Source organism: Mauremys reevesii, linkage group 1, assembly GCF_016161935.1.
Source record: "Mauremys reevesii isolate NIE-2019 linkage group 1, ASM1616193v1, whole genome shotgun sequence".
NCBI lineage: Eukaryota > Metazoa > Chordata > Testudines > Geoemydidae > Mauremys > Mauremys reevesii.
In genome coordinates, this window is record NC_052623.1 from 304,708,080 (window position 1) to 304,726,091 (window position 18,012).

Below are 18,012 nucleotides of genomic sequence, written 5' to 3' on the forward strand. Positions count from 1 at the left end.
TTCTCTCTCCCAACTCTTCCATTTTATTACCTCCTCATATATCATGTCCATCATTCGTTTGCAAAATTTCTCTGGATAGAAATCATGTCTTATGTTTGTTTCAGGAGGTGCCTAGCACACATTTGGATAATTAAATAATAACTGTAATGAAAAGGATGTGTTAATTCATCTAGGCCAATGAAGGATAATAACATTATAAATAACAGTCAGCACGGATTTGTCAAGAACAAATTGTGTCAAACAAACCTGAAAGCTTTCTTTGACAGGATAACAAGCCTTGTGGATAGGGGGAAGTGGTAGATGTGGTATATCTTGACTTTAGTAAGGCTTTTGATATTGTCTCACTTGACCTTCTTATAAACAAACTAGGGAAATACAACCTAAATGGAGCTACTATAAGGTGAGTGCATAACTGGTTGGAAAATGGTTCCCAGAGAGTAATTATCGGTGATTCACAGTCAAGCTGGAAGGGCATATCAAGTGGAAACCCAAAGGGATCAATTCTTGTCCAGTTCTGTTCAATATCTTCATCAATGATTTAGATAATGGCATAGAGAGTACACGTACAAAGTTTGTGGATGATACCAAGCTGGGAGGGGTTGCAAGTGCTTTGGAGGATAGGATTAAAATTCAAAATGAGCTGGACAAACTGGAGAAATGGTCTTAAATAAGTAGTATGAAATTCAATAAGGATAAATGCAAATTACACCACTTAGGAGGAACAGTCAGTTGCACTCATACAAAATGGGAAATGACTCCCCAGGAAGGAATACTGCAGAAAGGGATCTGGGGGTCATAGTGGACCACAAGCTAAATATGAGTCAACAGTGTAACACTTGCAAAAGTTGGACATTAGGAAAAACTTCTAACTGTCAGGGTGGTTAAGCACTGGAATAAATTGCCTAAGGAGGTTGTGGAATTTCTGACATTGGATATTTTTAAGAGCAGGTTAGACAAACACCAGTCAAGGATAGTCTAGATAATACTTAGCCCTGCCATGAGTTCCGGTGGACTGGACTAGATGACCTCTCGAGGTCCCTTCCAGTCCTATGATTCTACGATTGTTCCATACATTATATCTTCATTTGCTTTGTCCAGTCTAGTTTTAAATATTTCACCACTTCCCTTGGGAGAATATTCTACGGCCTAATAGATCTTGCTGTTGGGAAGCTATAACGATGGATTCTTAAATGATGGGACCTAATTCAATGGCCACTAAAGTCAATGGGAGTCTTTCCTTTGACTGCAATGAGCATAGGATTGGGCTCAGCAAAAATATAAACAAGTAGAATTTGTGAACATAAAATTGGATGTTTGCTAAAGCTTATAATATGTATTTTCTTGTTCACAATATTAGGAAGTAAAAATATTGTCAATGCATCTTAATGATATTTGCCATGTTTAATTATGCTAAAGTGAGGAATGACTTATTTAGTATTGATGAAATTGAGATTAAGGCTAGCACCTTTAAATCTCATTAAGTATCTTTTATGGTTTTGATTTTTTTTATGGATGACAATAAAGATAATTGAATGTATGAGTTAAAAGGAAACATTTATTCTTGATAAATGTAGATTACTGCTTCTTCACTGTCAGATTTTAATTTCTCTTTGCAGCCCCCTCCTCCTTGTACAGAGACTTGTCTTTAACAGGCCATAAGTTCTTACACAACTTTTAGTGAACTCTCTCTGTCATAAAAACATTCACAGTTGGAAGAAGAAGTAACCATGTAAGACGAGATTCTCCACTCCACTAGCTTTACATTGCAGATTATGATTACGATTATTAATTATTGGTTATATTATTGTAGCGCCTAGGAGTCCCAGTCGCGGACCAGGACTTTATTGTGCTAGATGCTGTAAAAAGATGGTTATTGAAGTCAAAAGAATTAAACTGGCATCAAACCAGGGAAGAGGAGAATCAGTCCCAGACTGTCTTCATTTATTTACAAAAATCTGTACCATCACTCACCTCTTTGCAGAGATCAGTGTAGAACACCTGCAGGCTGGCAAGGGAGAATGGAGTTGGAGAAGGCCAAGGGAAATAATCGGTTAATCAACATAAGTGGCTTTGTCCATTTTTTAAAATTTATACAACAATTCCATTTTTTAACAAACTTTTGCCTTTCATTGAGATGGCAAATGAAAAGAGAATGTGAAGGAATAGAGAAAGGCATGTTTTCTGTATTAATAATTTAGGAAAGATGTTTAGATATCTTTTCTAAACATAAACCACAGTAACACACATAGGTCCAGATCCTCAGCTGGGGTAAATCAATGTAGCCACAGTGACATCACTAGAGAGATGCTGATTTACACCAGCTATGGATTTGCCCCAATTGTTTATTACCATTTGATTTTATGATTTATTTTTTCTTTAGCTATTTTAGATGGTTTCCTTGATTTATTCCATCATATCCAGACCAGCGTTGTTTTCAACTCTTTCTTTTCTCTTTTGCCAGTACTATTTTGTAGGGCACCACTTCTTAGGACTTCTAGAGTGAGTCCAGTCCTGCAAGTTTCTGCATACTTCCTGTGATGCTGACTGCCCTCATCTAGTATTGACCACTATGGAAACTAAGGGCACTCAGCACCAGGCAGGATCATTCCCACTGTGACTGCACTTTTGGACCTCCATCCTGCATTTGGATTCATGTGGATGAATCCTTAAGCCTGTACAATCCTATTGATATCAGGGGGGCTTCATACAGACACAAGCAGAGGCCTGTGTGGATCTGAATGCAGGATCAGAGACACGGATACTTGATGTAGCTGTCCTTTGTGGCTGTCACCGTGTAAGGTTCTAATCACAGCTTCCAGAGGGATGTATTAGGCATATGGTCATCTTCTGTTGTTTTGTCAGCTAAAGGGAATGACATGCTTTCATTTTTCTTTTAGCTGGCAATGGAAGTTCTCAGTGTTTAAATTTCTTCCTTCCTTCCCCTTCTATGGTGACTATGTTTTGTCTGATATTTTCTATTTTAAAATTGCTTTAAGCTGATTTTAAAGCGGAACTATCTAAAAATATCTGTTAGCTGTTACTTTCTGATCTCCCTACTTGCACCCATGATTAGTCCTTTTTTCCCACTGACCTGAAATGACTGGAGAGTTCAGAAAATGGCAATCCTGGATGCAGTTCAGAGGTTGTACTTTAGGAAAAAAGCTATTTTAGTGTCAGTAAATCAGAATTTCAGAACTATAATCATATAGCTGAGTTCCAGGCAGCTAAATACCTGTCTTGGTGAACATTCATGTACTGTTATAGGTAGCTGAGACATTTCAGTTACAAATGCTAACTTTAACTGAGGAAATAATCTGGACTGTACATGCACTGATGAAAACTGATTTTATTTTACAATAAGACTAAATATTTTGAATGATGTGACCAAAGTTGTTGTCATCTTTGTTCACATAGCAGCTTGAAAAGCAACATTAAAGGTTGACGTCCAAGCTTGTAATTCACGCTATGGTTTCTGGTGACGTGGAATGAATCAAGGCTGTCCCTTCAGAGAAGGATCTTAGAGGGCCAGCGGTTCACTAGATGTTCCATGATTTGGATGTCTTCTCCACATTCACATATTGGCCTACTCTTCATTTTCCACTTGTGTAGTAGGTAATTGCAACACCCATATTAGGTTCTGATGCCATTCGCTGTGATCCAGATGTTAAGTGGCATGGTGAACCTGGGTGGTTGGTCTGTGGGATCCATAATCAGGTCTTGATTCTTGACCCTGTTGTTTCCCCACAGCCTCCACCACTTGTCTTTTAGTGATAGTCCAAAGGTGTTGAGAGCTTTAGTTAGTAACCAAAAGGAGTTCTAAATTAAAGTGGCATCTTGGGGGGTGGGGGTTGGAGATTGTCATAAATGGGCAAGTCTGGGTTTATTATCACACGGTTGTATTCTTGTATTATTGCTGCTTCTCTTTGGAGGAGATGGAGAGAGTTCTGCCTGTGAGAGTTCTCATAGCAGCATTCAATTGCATGTTAAAAAGTTTCATATGTACACTACCTACTCTTGTCAGTACACAATATTAAGCTGTTGAGAATATGAGCGCCGAGGTGGTTGCCAACAGTGGGTGAGCAGCTGATCCTGACTAGTTTGTGGATTATTTTGTTCCTAGCCTTTATCTTGGCAGCGGTCTTTGTCAGATATTGGTGGTATGTGAGGTTGTGAGCCAGAACCACCCAAAAATCTTTCAGGAAATCCTCATGCTTGAGTTTGATGTCACAGTAAGTGGCATTGAGGTATTTCTTTGCATGGTGGTTGCTCAGGTGGAATGTGAAGACAACTATTTTTTGAGGTTTTAGTCAGTTTCCATAACCAGTAGTACTCCACCAGTTTTGTCAGATCTGTGAGCATGCATTCCACTTGGATGAAAGCGTTTGCTTGGATGGTGAGCACAAGATCACCTGCATATCCAAATTTTCATGACTGGGCCAATGGCGTGTCATTGATATAAATATTAAAGAGTGCCAAGATAGATTCCTGTGGGAGCCAGTTGTTATGTAAACGAGGTCTGCTGGTTTGTTCCATTAGATGTACGCATCTTGTACACATTATGTGAAGGTTGTCATCTTCCTCCCCTTAGCCAAGGGAATACAGGCACTGTTAAATGTTGATTGCTGAGCTCTTGCTGTCTGCCTCTTCACCTGACTTTTGAATTCATCTTTCAGCTTGTTCCTGATGAATGAATCAGCAATTTGATAATTTTAATCAGTGGCAGGATTCTATTATAGGTTAGGTCCCAATGCTCCATCATAGATTTTCATTTAATCGGCTACAATGAGAAGATGTAATAAGCCTTTTCCTCAATTTATGTCTATATGGACAAATGCTACAAATGTATTCATTTATCTCGTTTCTGCATATCGAAGGCCTTAACAGATAGAATCATTTGATTTTAGTTTAATCATTCTTTTCTTCATTTAATGTTTTTAATACTACGAGATGAAGCACTGAAATCTATGGAATAGCAAAGCCAGGCATTCCCCAAGCTTCAGTGTATATCTCTGCTGATGTATTTAATTCCTGCCTTAAACAACTTCTGTTTTCACAGTTGTTGGCCTCTCCAGACTGTATACTGCCACATGTACTGAACTGTGCCATTTTATGTAGTGTTTTTAGACCTATTACAGTGTCCACCAGGGAATTGTCTGAGACCATGAAAGTGATTTCACCTGTGGATTAATCCATATTTGGACACAGGTTGCCAGAGGTGAACCCAGAGCATTAAGCCAGAGACTCCAGCCAGTAGGGGCAGAAGCAGCCAAAAAAGAGACTGCTGCAGTTTTGAATGGACTTTCTCTGTCCTGCACTGAGATTGGCTGTTTGCTCCAACCATCTCTTTCTTCCTCTTCCTCACACTTTCTTCACCTCAGCTCCATTCCACACCTGCCCCTCTGATCCTCCCCTGCCTTGTGCTGCTCTTCCCATTCTCTACATGTTTCTTTCTGTTTAACTTATCCTGTCCGAAGTAAACCTACTCCCCCAAAACCATGGAACTCACATGACATTTGCCACTATTGTGTTGTTCGTGCTGCTTGTGTGTTATATCTCTTCCCCGACCCTGTGTCTGTCTTGTCTAATTAGTCTGCAAGTTCTTCGTGGCAGGGCCTGTCTGTGATGCAATGTTTTGTATGGTGTGTAGTACAATAGGGTTGGTCTTTAGACACTACCATGATAAATATGATTAATAATAAAATAATTAAGTCACTGTATCATTTAGCCCTCTGTAACATGGTTCAAGAACTAAAGGTTCCTTGTTTTTCCAGTGTGATACTGCCTATGTTTCTAAATCACATTGTGTAGTGTCTTTTCTTCTGCCTTCACAGAGACATTGGCTTCCATTGAAAGAGAAAAGCTCTCAGGATTCAACATTCACATCATCTTTGGGTGCTGTGTTTTTCTTTGTTTTTATTCAGTACTCTAAAAGGTTCCAGGGTAGGTGCTGAATAAGCAATAACTTAGGCTCGTTATTAGAATATTAAAGCCGTTTGTTAGTTACCCCATGCCAAAAAGGACCAGTCCATTTCTGTTCTCCAAAACAATGTATGTTGCTAGCCTTTGGGATATTGGTATTCTTTGCTAAAATACAGGAATGTTGTATTGTACCATAATTATTTTGTCAGTAGATCTCAATTGCTGTCTATGTGCTGTAAGTGTGAAGCCCTCAAACTGTTGTGTTCAAAAGCTATCTGTTGCTTTTTCATTGGTTTCACCTAGAAATTTAGAATCCGACTGGGGCCAACCTAGTTTTCTTTTTGATTGGGTTTGTATATATCTTCAAAAGGTGTCTTAAAAGGATAATTTCTTTGCATTTTTCATTCACACTGATTCTTATTTTTGTAGTGCTGAAGAAGATCCTGTGAGCAAAAAAATTTCTACTATGGGCACTGTCAGTTTGGATGAGTTCCTTCTTCTACCCATGAATGAATGAGCCCCTTGTTTTTCTTGGTTTCTGAGATTATTGTCTATGCTTAAATCTTTTAATCATGTTTGCATCCATGGTTGGGTGGAAATGTTTTAAAGTCAGTTGAAAGATTCTTGGTTTATATTCTGTTTATCAAGTTAGGAGTGACCTTATCCTTTAACCACTGGTTGTAAAGGATGATATTAAATTGACTGATGACCTGTCACTATTGCCTATTTTCCTTTGCAGTCTAACCTTCAGTTAGTTTATACTTCTTGACAATGGAAAAAACAAATTTTGACAACAGGATGTAAATTATTCTAGGTGGTGAATGCAACCACATTATAAACACCTTCCTAGCAACTTCAGTTTAATTGACTGGGACAGACCCTCTGTTGATGTAAATTGGGATAGTTCTATCCAAGCCAAGCCAATTCTCAGCTGATATTTATATCAGCTGAGAATCTGTCCCGCAGTGTTCATATGAGGCCAGATCCTTTAGTCCTTATTCATTCCTTAAAATCAAGCAAAACTACCTTGACTTTAGTGGGAAGGTTTGCCTGAATAAGAGTTGAAAGATTTATCCCATGTTGTCTGCTTTTTGCTGACCCTAATTTCTGTCCCACAATGGGGAAATTTTGGCATGGGAAGGCCGTCGCAGAGAATAGAAGAGTTTATATTTGTTGTACATTTTTTTCTACTTTAAAAAAAACCCTAATATGATAAATGTAATCGTTCTCTTCCCTTCACCCTATAATTTTGGAAGGCAAGACAGGGTAGATGGCTTTAGGAAGGAAACATTTGAGCCAGTGAGACTGCAACAGTAAAAATACACAGAGAGGAAACACATCTTGGTAAATGGACTGGGTGGGGAGGAATGAGAAGAAAAGGAATGAAACACTCAAAGGTCCCTCAGTCTTTAAGGTCCCTGGATAAAAATGCTATAACCAAGGGATAGGTGCAGAAAATGAATTGATCGTCATTCCTCCCATTGCACTTGCAGTAGGTGCTATGAAATTATCCATTAAAACTAAGGCCATTATTATATTCTTCTCTGTCTTGCTAAACTGTCAGTCATTTCTTCACTGTAAGTAATTTCTTCCCTGGATAGTGCTCTAGGCAGGACAAGGAAAAGGGCAAAGCCATTGAATCGAAGTGACAGTGTAGTGAGAGATGAGTACAAGGACTTTAATGAGATATTACTTATATACTTGGCATTTAGAATTTAGACTATGAGGATGTTTTGATTATATGCATTATCTGTTTTAGGGGAGGGGGCAGGTGAGAGAAGCCCATATTTAATCCTTCATAACTCTTAAAGTGCCAGCTACTAATTGGAAAATAGGGTTTTGTCATCCTGAATGCCTCATTATCATGCCACATGTATCATCATGGAATACAATGAACTGATGTACTTAGCCAACTGTGCAGTGCTGAATGTGGTGGTGTGGATTCCTTCTAGAACCTCACAAGCAACCTATTCCTGGAAGAATAAGATTTGCTTACTCTTATCATTACCTTAGTTTGCATAATAACAGATCTTAATAGTCATAATCCCACCCATTTCAAAATCTAGCTGGAATATTTCAATAATCAGAGGGGTAGCCATGTTAGTCTGGATCTGTAAAAAGCAACAAAGAGTCTTGTGGCACCTTATAGACTAACAGATGTATTGGCGCATGAGCTTTCATGGGTGAATACCCATTTTGTCAGACGTATTTCAGTTTATTTATTCTATACTTACTGCCTTTCATTTCAGTGAGTATTCTCCTTTTCTTCATATTACAGGAAAGGGTCAAAAGGGTAAATTGATTGATTTTAACAATACATTATATATGTATATGAATAACTTAGGGAAATCCCTGGTATGAATCTATGCATGATAGACTTAATTATTTTCAATGGAGCTAGAACTCAGGAATTTTAGGCTTTCAAAATATTTGTCTAAAGTGTTTTGAGCTAAAGTAGAATTTTTATTAACTGTCTGTAATCATAGTATAGCTATTATCCTCTGTGGGTCAGCTGCTACAGGGTTCCAGAGTCTCCCCACCTCTGATGCACTCATATCCCACTTCTATTGATGTAAATGGCAAAATTTCTATTGACTTTTATAGGGGAGCAGGACTCGTTTTAGTCAGTAGATAACATGCTCCTAATAACTTTAAAAAACCCTCATCCCCAGCATTTTCCCTTTTCCAGACTATCTAATCCTAGTTTTTAAATATCTTTAAGTCTCACCATAACTCTAACCATCTCCATTTCCCTTCTTTGAATCTTTTCAATCTCTTTTATAATATCATAAGATAAGGCGACCTCCCATGGACACAGTTAGCCAGAGTGGAGAGACCTAGTGTAAGACTGAGTATTATTATAATATTTTCCCCATTTAAAATCTCCCATTTTAAAATGCATCCAAGCCTGCTGTTGGCTTTTATAACTTCCACCATACACTCAGCTTCCAGTGGTGTTAAGTCTTCCCAGAGGAAGACTTGCCACTGAAAGCTTCCTGCTAGGGCCTGCTACCACCTAATGAGTTTTTCCCCCAAAGCCACAATCCCACAATTGAGACAGAAGATCGTGCGTTTTAATAAACCATTGTGGTTTAGAGGGAAAGTGAAGGCAGCTGTAAATATATACACAACAAATGGAAGAAAGAGGAAGTTGATAGTAATGAATATAAATCAGAAGTTAGTAATTGTAGAATTGTAGAAAATTGATAAGGAAAGCAAAGAGATAAAGTGGAAATCTACAGCCAGCAGAATTAAGAACAATAAGGAGCAATTTAAAAAAAATATTAGTAACAAAAAGAATCCTAACAATGGTATTGGTCCATTACTAGATGGAAATGGTAGAATTATCAATAATAATGCAGAAAATACAAAAATGTTCAATAAATATTTCTGTTCCATATTATGGGGGAAAACAGATTATATAGTCTCATCATATGGCGACGATAAACCTCTTTTCATTCTCTGGAGGACATTAAACAGAAGCTACTAAATTTAGACATTTTAAAATAAGCAGGTCCAGATAACTTCCATCCAAGCGGTTTAAAAAAGCTGGCTGAGGAGCTTTCTAGACCGTTAATGTTGATTTTTTCAATACATCTTGGAGCACCGTGGAAGTTCCAGAAGACTGGAAGTAAGCTAATGTTGTTGTGCCAATTTTAAAAATGGGTAAATGGGATGATGTGGGCAATTATAGGCCTGTCAGTCTGACAATGATCTCAGGCAAGATAATGCAGCAGATAATGCCGGCCTTGCTTAATAAAGAATTAAAGGAGGGTAATCTAATTAATGCACATAATTACAGGTTTATGCAAAATAGATCCTGTCAAATTAATTTGATATCTTTCTTTATGAGATTACAAGTCTGGTTGATAAAGGTAATAGTGTTGATGTAATATACTTAGACTTCTGTAAGGTAATTGACTTGGTACCGCACAACATTTTGATTAAAAAAAACCTAGAACATATAAAATTAACATGGCACACACTAAAAACTGGGTAACTTATAGGTCTCAAAATAGGGAATTATCATCAATGGGTGTTTCCAGTGGGGTCCTGCATGGATCAGTTCTTGGTTCTATGCTGTTGGAAGCAGCGCGGGCCGAGGGACTTACTGGCCGCTGCTTCCAGCAGCTCCCATTGGCCTGCAGCGGCGAACCACGGCCAGTGGGAGCCGCGATCGGCTGGACCTGCAGACGGGGCAGGTAAACAATCCGGCCCGGCCCGCCAGGGGCTTTCCCTACACAAGCGGCGACCCCAGTTTGAGAAACACTGTTTTAGACAAAGGAAATGCAGTGGATCTAATTTACTTTGATTTCAGTAAGGCATTGGATACAATTCCACATGGGGAATTATTAGCTAAATTGGAAAAGATGGGGTTCAATATGAAAATTTAAAGGTGGATAAAGAACTGGTTAAAGGGGAGACTACAGTGGGTCATACTGAAAGGTGAACTGTCAGGTTACTAGTGGAGTTCCTCAGAGATCGGTTTTGGGACCAATCTTATTTAATCTTTTTATTACTGACCTTGGCACAAAAAGTGAGAATGTGCTAATAAAGTTTGCGGATGACATGAAGTTGGGATGTATTGCCAACACAGAGAGGGACCAGGATATCCTACAGGAAGATCTGGATGACCTTGTAAACTGGAGTAATAGAAATAGGATGCAATTTAATAGTGAAAAGTGCAAGGTCATGCATTTAGGGATTAATAACAAGAATTTTTGTTATAAACTGGGGACACATCACTTGGAAGTAACAGAGGAGGAGGAGAAGGAACTCGGAGTATTGGATGATCACAGGATGACTATGAGCCACCAATTTGATATGGCTGTGAAAAAAGCTAATGCGGTCTTGGGATGCATCAGACAAGGTATTTCCAGTAGAGATAAGGAGGTGTTAGTACCGTTATAAAAGGCACTGGTGAGACCTCATCTGGAATATTGTGTGCAGTTCTGGTCTCCCGTGTTTAAGAAGGATGAATTCAAACTGGAACAGGTACAGAGAAGGGATACTAGGATGAGCTGAGGAATGGAAAACCTGTCTTATGAAAGGAGACTCAAAGAGCTTGGCTTGTTTAGCCTAACCAAAAGAAGGCTGAGGGGAGATATGATTGCTCTCTATAAATATATCAGAGGGATAAATACCAGGGAGGGAGAGGAATTATTTAAGCACAGTACCAATGTGGACACAAGAGCAAATGGATATAAACTGGCCATCAGGAAGTTTAGATTTGAAATTAGACAAAGGTTTTTAACCATCAGAGGAGTGAAGTTCTGGAATAGCCTTCCAAGGGGAGCAGTGGAGGCAAAAGACATATCTGGCTTCAAGACTAAGATTGATAAATTTATGGAAGGGGTGGTATGATGGGATAGCCTAATTCTGGCAATTAATTGATCTTTGACTATTAGCAGTAAATATGCCCAATGGCCTGTGATGGGACACTAGACAGGGTGGGATCTGAGTTACTACAGAGAATTCTTTCCTGGGTGTCTGGCTGGTGAGTCTTGCCCACATGCTCAGGGTTTAGCTGATCGCCATATTTGGGGTCAGGAAGGAATTTTCCTCCAGGGCAGATTGGCAGAGGCCCTGGAGGTTTTTCGCCTTCCTCTGCAGTGTGGGGCATGGGTCACTTGCTGGAGGATTCTCTGCACCTTGAAGTCTTTAAACCACAAGTTGAGGACTTCAGTAGCTCACACATAGGTCAGGGGTTTGTTACAGGAGTGGGTGGGTGAGATTCTGTGGCCTGCGTTGTGCAGGAGGTCAGACTAGATGATCATAATCTTCCCTTCTGACCTTAAAGGCTATGAGTCTATGAGACTGGGCTTTGACATTTTGTTCAGAAATGTGCTGGTGGTGCGACAGTAATTCCATTGATAATGTCATTTGTTGTGAATGGTGTTCCAGCCTGTTCATGAATATAGACTCCTGATTGGTGGAAAACCCTGGCATCATGAACCTTTTCAGTGCAACCCACACTGAAATTCATAAATTGCTCTCTGTGGTCCATGAGGGCCTGCGTAACAGTGGAGTTGTGCCCTTTGTGGTTTTATGTGCTCCCTGAGGAGAACAGACGAGTCCCATCAATGTCCCCAGCACAGTTTGGAAACCCCGTTCTCTCAAAGCCAGCAATTACTTCAGTAATATCTTTTATACCTACCACTTTGGGGTAAACCACATGCCTGATTGTCTCAGAAACCTCTGCAACCACTTTAACCACAGTCGACTTTCCAGCACCAAACTGGATTGCAATGGATCTGAAGCAGTCTGGGATAGCCAACTTCCACATGGCTACAGCAACATGCTTCTGGACTGCTAGAGTGGTCTCGTATGTGTGACTTTATGTTGGAAAGTTGGGTCAAGCTGCTCACAAAGCTCCAGAAATGTGGCTTTCTTCATGTGAAAGTCCTGGTCATCCCAGGTCTGCATGATGATGTGTCAGTCACAGTCTGTACTGTACTTGTGCCCCCAGTGCCTGTCTGCCTCTGCCCCTCCTCTCCTCCTCCTCCTGCTCCATCATAAGCTGTGTAAGTGCCTTGGAAACAAGAAAGAACGAAACCTGCACAAATGTCCACCAGTTCCTCCCAAAAGTTCTGCCCAGAAGAAGTTAAGCGCAACAAAGAGAAGTGCCTCCTCCATGTTGCTGGCTGTGGGTAGCTGGGAGTGCACTGACCAAAATGACTGCTTGGCAGGATGTGTTGGCTGGCTGTTCAGACATCCTGTAATGTGCAGGATGGACAGTCAAGTTTTCCCACAGTGCACCACAATCAGAGGGCTAGACGGGCCACATTTCAGGTGGGCACTACGGAGTCTGGGACTTCATGCTGCAGGGTGGACATCTGAGCCCCAGGTTCGAGCCTGGGATAGAAAATTCTTAACCTAAGGTAAACAATCAGTGTAGATACTCAAGCTCTGGGTTCTCTAACCCAGGGTCAGATGACTCAAGTCCCACTAACCCTGGGCTTACATTGCAGTGTAGACATAATCTAAGTACCTACACGGGGAACAAATATTTAGTAATGGACTCCTCAATGTAGCAGAGAAAGGTATAACAAGATCTAATGGCTGCAAGTTGAAGCTAGATAAAATCAGATTGGAAATAAGGTGTAAATTGTTAATGGTGAGGGTAATTAACCATTGGACCAATGGGTTGTGGTGGATTCTCCATTGCTGACAATTTTAAAACCAAGATTGAATGTTTTTCTAAAAGTTTTACTCTAGGAATTATTTAGGGCAGTTCTATGGCCTATGCTACATAAGAGGTCAGACCAGATGATCACAATGGTCACTTTAGCCCAGGAGTTCTCAAACTGGGGGTTGTTACCCCTCAGGGGGTCACAAGGTTATTACATGGCGGGGTCACAAGCTGTCAGACTACACCCCCCAAACCTGCTTTGACTCCAGCATTTATAATAGTGTTAAATATAAAAAAAAATGTTTTTCATTTATAAGGGGGAGGGGTCGCACTCAGAGTCTTGTTGTGTGAAAGGAGTCACCAATACAAAAGTTTGAGATCCACTGCTTTAGGTCTTAGAATCTATTAATCTGGGCTGTGGGTACAGGAAAAGGGATGCACTAGTTCAGCTGATGAGGCTCCTATGGAGCCTTCCTTCAGCAGAATCCTTGGGAGAGGCCAGCAGTACAAACCACCTCCTGCTCTCCCTGGAAGTAAATCTGCCTTGGAGAACAGCTGGCTCTCAGAATGGAAATGTATACCCCCTTACCAGCAGTCATTTGCCTCCCCTACACATTTAGAACTCCTTAGCACAGCAGAGACATTTAGAATATTTTTGTCAGTGTTACCCGTTATCCAAGTTGATTTACTGAGATTTAGTTTACTTTTCTATAGGTGTGGGAGAGCATCTGTGAGAATCACAGCCCAAATCTGCCATATTCATGTGTGCTCCTTCTGAAGTTAACAGAAGTTACTGTGGTTTCTTTTTGTGCAAAATTTGGCCTTACATTTCCATCACTAATTATATTTGCCCATCTTGAGCAGGGCATCATTTTCTATGGGTTAAAGGGAGGGCAGTCTCCCCGCCCCACCTTGGTATGCCCTTGCCCCCCTGACTTTTCATAGAGCTGTATGCTCCATTATGTCTTACACTCCCTCTGCCCCAACTTTGCAGGATATAATATAATCACATATGGTGTTCTTTATCCTGACACATCTGACCCCCGCTCCCAGGCCCCCTGAATTTTTTCTGAAATGATGCCCCTGATCTTGAGGACATTCTATCCCTTATATACTTTAGAGAACCTCAGCTGATGTAGATCAGCATAGGTCTATTGAATTCAATGGAGTTAAGTCAGCTTAGATCAGCTGAGGATCTGGCCCACTCTGTGGTGAATCTGATATGAGATAAAATGATTAACACCCCAATCCCTCCCCTGTGTCTCAGTTTCATAACATTAGTTCATGCTTAAAGTGGTGCTGTTTCAGCTGCTTCTGTCACTGTGTTTCCCTGATGCTTCTATACATTGTTTGTGAACAATAAACTATTATTCTCTCAATGGTGCTTTTTTTTTTTTTCCAATTTTTGAACTTTTAAGATAAACTGTGTGATAATGACAAGATGGAGGACAGTGGCTCCCCACCCTTATGTTGGGTGCCATGACTCACCCTCGTAAATTAATAATCGTTTGTACGGCTGGCTTTTACCCTTGCTGATAGCATGTTTGTTTCCAGCTGGATTATAAACTGAGTTTTTAAAGTTACATTGTTGTTACTGGTAAGTGTTTACTCACTGGAAGACTTTGCTTGGGCCTTTATTATTTTTGTAGTCATGAAAAATAACAGCAAGATGGTGGAAACTGATAATCATCTACATTTAGATACAGCAGCATACTTTTTGTTTAACAATCACCAAGAGCTTTTAAAAACACTAATTAGGCCCTGCTGTAAGGCAGATAAATAGTGGTTTACTCTTCTTATGGATTAGTAAACAGAGAGTTTACCTATAGTTCACAAAGTGAATCAGTGACAGAATTGGAAATAGAACCAGGAGTCCTGAACTGCAGTTCATGTTTTATCCAGAAGGCTGCAAATCCAAATTCCAACCTCATGCTTTATCCCGTCAAAAGTTCTTGCTTTAATGCTGTGGGCTGACCCCATGTTTCCTTCTTTTCTCTGCCAGACTCCATCACTTGCCAAAAATTTCACGTAAGTTCCAAGAACCAAATATTCCCCAGCAAACCCTCTTCTAGCCTATCTGTGTAAGTGTTATGTTCACAGCATACACACGAAGAAGTTAGATAAAAAAACATAAACACTGTTACTGGCAGTTGCAATATAAAGCTACTTTATTTCTTAGAATTCAGAATGATAACACACCAGAACCCAAAAACTGAGAAAGAGAAAACATGTTGCCCCTAACGCTCTATGGCACAACTCAGCTCACCTTGCTTTAAGCTGGCCCTTTCCAGACTGATGCTAGGCCCAGATTGCATATTTCCTTACAGAGCCCCCCTAGCCTGCAAGCAAGGCCAAGAAACTCTCTCACTCTTAAGGTACCTGTACACCTCACGCCACTGGCAGCACCATGTAGGGTAAGTGGGTACATGCCATAGTGAAAAGCAGACTGTTGCCACAGTCTCTGGCAGTGGGGAAAGGCCCCAGCAGCAAGGAGGCAGCAATTTTAGTAGTGTAGACAGGGGAGGCACTGCTTGGGCATGTAGAGAGACGTGTAGGGTACATACCCTAAGGTTGTGGCATGTCTATTCTACTTGCCTAAGCAGTGCCTCATTGTCTACACTGCTATTTATACCCGTGCTTGGGTGGCATGCTGTGTATGTATTCTACTCACCGCCATAAGGAGGGTGCAGTATAGACATACCCTTAAAGTGATAGCTTGTAATTCCAATGTAGTCCTCAATACACCAAACAGCAAAATGGTTGTTTATTTTACAACTAATATACTTATTTTTTTCTCTTTTTTTTTAAAGTTTCTATGCATTTGGCCTGGTCCTCCTTCCATGGAAGGCAGTTTTCCCATCGACTTCCAAGGGAGCAGGATCAGACACTTATATATTCTAAGAGATGATCTTTTAACATATTCCTATCTCTCTCGCTCAGGTTTAGAGCTATGATCGGTTGCTGAAAGAGCTGTACAATATGTTCAACCTCTTCGTTTGATCAGGAGTGACCTTATTTTTATCCTTTAAGCATGAGTTATGAAGGAGGTTGTTAAGTTGACTGATGCCCTGTCACTATTGCCCGTTTTCTTTGCAGCTGAGCCTTCAGTTAGTTTACGTTTCTTGCCAATGCAAAAATGATTGTTGGGCCACAAGGAGGTAAATTATTGTAGATTGTAAATTTGATTGCTGATGTCAGTTAACTGCTTTGTTAATGCAGAGATTAGAACATGCTGAACTACTCTTTATGGGGAGGAAAGGGAACATGACTTTTGCCAGTTTTGCAAAAGGTAACTGTTTTGATGCTATTGCAGGGCACATTTAACGATAATAAAAGCTAAAAGAAAGGAGCGATGTGATTTGAGCCCCTCCCTTGAAACAGGGGTCATAAAAGATTATTTTTACTCACTTATCTTGTCTCCTCTGACCCACCTTGCAAACTAAATTCCTTATCCTGCCTGTATTTTAGAAAAACATTTGTCTTATTAGAACAAAACAAGCAAACAAACAGAACTACACACATGGTATCAAACCCCAACCATTCCATCAGTCTTTACAGAAAAAAAGGGAGCTTGCCAGCTCTTGTCATCTTATTGCAACTCTCATGATATTTAGTATTCCCCCCCCCCTTAAAGTGACGGCTCCTGGATTTATGTGGTTATTGGAGAATCCCAGATTTTGTTTAAAAAAAAAAAGTTTCTAGATCTCATGGTTTCAGACAAAAGCTTGAAAATGTGAACAGTAAAGATTCAAAACCCAGAAAACAAATTAATTCCAAATTTTATTCTTTTAAAAAATCTCATGATGTTTAAACCAATTTTTAAACCTGGCTTGTGATTTTTGAATGCGTGGGGCAGGCAGTACTTATTGATGAGTTTAGGAAGGTTTTCCTGGGCCTTCTCTTACTCCTACTGCTAGTGGCGTGGTCTATACCAGCCAGTAGCTGTGGATCTGCAGCAGGTATTAAAGGGGTCATACATTTGCATAGGTTTGGTAATAGATATTTGTCTGGGTTTTGTAAGATCAGTTACTTCTGGCTTGGAAACGAAATATATACTTGACTCCCACACTGCTGCATAAAACACATGTGTTGGTGGTACAGCATACACAGATACTTTTTTCAGGCTTTGATTGCCCCTTCCCACCATTACCATCATTCCACCCTTAGCTCCCTTTTGCAGGGTGTAGCAATAAGGGGCTTCATAGGACCTGAGCAAGGAGTGAGCATGCCCTGCCCTTCCCAGGATGATTTGTCAGGCAGTTGCTTGCGTACTAGAAGAGGCCTACTTCTCAGGATAGGCAGGGAGTAACTCTGTCTATCCTGGTATGGGTTGGACCATGAGCTTTTAAATCCACCTACAGCTGCATCTCCAGCTTGTCTGTGCTCAAATTCACCCAACTTTGGTATACATATAATGCTGTTTTGTACCAAGCATATGTGAGTTCAGAAGGGCCTAGCATTTCTTCACCTCCAGTTCTTTGGCAAAAACTGTGATTATGAATAATGCAAAGGGATGTCACAGTATATCCTAAAGCAAGAGGGCAATATCCAGCCTCAGTTCTTGCTTGCTTATTACTACCCCAGTAGTCCTGATGATGGGTAATAGTTCCACTCACAGCACTTGGTGTTGTCTTCATTGTGTTTAGTGTGCCTGTGTGTCTCCAGGATACTCTGCCCACTATCTGAGGATAGTGAGCTGGATTTTGTGTGGTTCTGAATCAGATTATTTTAATAATAGAAAGATGGTACTATGTTAAGGAACACATTGGTGTTTAAAGAGCAACAGATGAGATCTAATTTGATGATGTTAGTGGAATTCTTCTTATTAGCTTGAGATCTGACACACCTGCATGAAGGCTGCATTCTGCTCCTAAAAGAGTTATTTAAAGAGAAAATACAAGACCAGCATTGCAGAGTCTCTATTTTCACTCTGACTGAGGGCCTCCTTCTCTTGGTTTCTT

At 40.2% G+C, this 18,012-nt stretch overlaps 1 protein-coding gene across 2 annotated transcripts in view; it reads left to right on the top strand.

The window, feature by feature from the left end:
- The window catches only part of NELL2 (neural EGFL like 2), a 221,853-nt gene that overhangs the window by 34,193 nt on the left and 169,648 nt on the right, over positions 1-18,012 (top strand). The window lies entirely within an intron of this gene.